The sequence below is a fragment of the Ursus arctos genome, unplaced genomic scaffold, assembly GCF_023065955.2.
Source record: "Ursus arctos isolate Adak ecotype North America unplaced genomic scaffold, UrsArc2.0 scaffold_2, whole genome shotgun sequence".
Lineage (NCBI taxonomy): Eukaryota > Metazoa > Chordata > Mammalia > Carnivora > Ursidae > Ursus > Ursus arctos.
Genome location: NW_026622874.1, coordinates 18,848,341 through 18,850,002, shown reverse-complemented (window position 1 = coordinate 18,850,002; position 1,662 = coordinate 18,848,341). Strand labels below are relative to the sequence as shown.

The window sequence follows — 1,662 nt, the reverse complement described above, 5'->3', positions numbered from 1 at the left end:
GAATTCGGTAGAAATATAGACTAGCGAGCAATCTTTGAAGTTTGTGATTCTCAGAATTTACTCAGAGAAATTTGAATCATCAATGCAAACAGTGTTTATAATTCCTTATATGTTGGATTCAGAAACTGCTTGCTTTTGGAAAGGAAGATTGTATAAATATTATCTGATTTGATTCCTCTGTAGTCTTCTTGAGTTCACTAAGCCATAGCTGTCAGTAAGTATGTTAAACTAGGTAATATTCAGTTCTGCTGACTTCATACTTTTTATCAGTGATCAAAGCCATATGTCATTTCATGCTCGCTACGGCGGCACATTTACAAAAATTAGAACAACACAGAGAAGATTAGCCTGGCCCCTGCACAAAGATGACACGCAAATTCGTGAAAACCATACGTCATTTCACTATTTTCAAAGTACCTTTATCTTAGAAAAGCACTGGTCAGTCCCACAGCCACCATCACTACAGCTAAAAATAACGCTGCCAAGGTTGTCCTTGGCTGTCAGTAGTCATTGCGAATACGGCACTAATTTTGTTCGGTTGGTGGTGGAGGTTGGGGATGCATAGCAGCAGTATATTTCAACGCAGGGAATGAATTAAGACTGGTAAATTCTGTCTCATCATGCCTGTACAATTTCTCTTTGTAAACTGCTCATTGTTCCATCCTCATTTGCTGCTAGGAGTGAAATGTTACCAGCTGGGACCAATGAGACATAAAATAAAAGTCACCTGGGAGTTTTCCAGGAAATGTTTGCTTTTCTAATAAAAGGGACAGACTTGAAGAAAAGCTTGCTGTCATCCCTTTCTCCTCCTTCCTATCTGGAATATGGATGTGATGCCTGGAACGAAGGCAGCCGCGTCAAGTCCATGAGGCAGTACCCATGATGATGAGGAGCAACGTGCCTATTAAGTCAGAGTGTGAAGGAGAGCAAGAGCTTGAGCTCTTGATGACATGATTAGACCTTCCCAGTGACACTGTGCCTCTGGACTTGTTTAATAAAAATAAATGTTCTTACCATTGAGGCACCTGTTGATGCATGGCCATTTACTTGCAACTAAAAATCAATTTCATGCTGAAAAGCAAGGTAAATAATGCATAGTGATGATACATGACCATGGAAATGGGGACCTATGTTGCCAGACTTGCCATGGGTTTTGGTGGATTTTTTCATTCCGTAGTTCTTTATAACTAAATAGAAAAAGAAAAATACTCTTTTTGTTCCCCTCAGTGCTCAATGATTGCCCAGTTTCAGTATAAACAAAATGTACTCTAATGTGCTCTCACTGCAGTGCTATCAAGGGATGAGACATGTAATTCCATACGATGCCATACTAAAATCCTTTTGTGTACCTTAGAAATAGAACGTCATCTGTGCTATATTGTTTTAGGGCAAAAGGATATAGACTGAGGACCAGCAGAGCTTCCAGGGCAATGTTTTTGCTGGGAGGCTGGATTAAACCCACCACAAGAATGAGATAATTGCTTATAGTGGGCTGGGAGTTATACCCACAAACCCACTGCCATCTACAGAACTAAAATTCAGCCAGTGCTCAAGTGGACAGTGAGCCCAACCCAAGGCAGTCCAAATAGCTTCTCTGTTGGTAGGAGGATAGATCTTACCTTGATCAAGGATGGGTAAAAGGGTAAACAATGAATTCTGTGG

At 40.6% G+C, this 1,662-nt stretch overlaps 1 non-coding gene across 1 annotated transcript; it reads left to right on the top strand.

The window, feature by feature from the left end:
* Positions 1-293: 293 nt before the first annotated feature.
* Positions 294-400, top strand: LOC113262992 (U6 spliceosomal RNA). Its single transcript, XR_003319013.1, has one exon. It is a non-coding gene; the product is annotated as a U6 spliceosomal RNA (small nuclear RNA).
* The last annotated feature ends 1,262 nt before the right edge of the window (positions 401-1,662 follow it).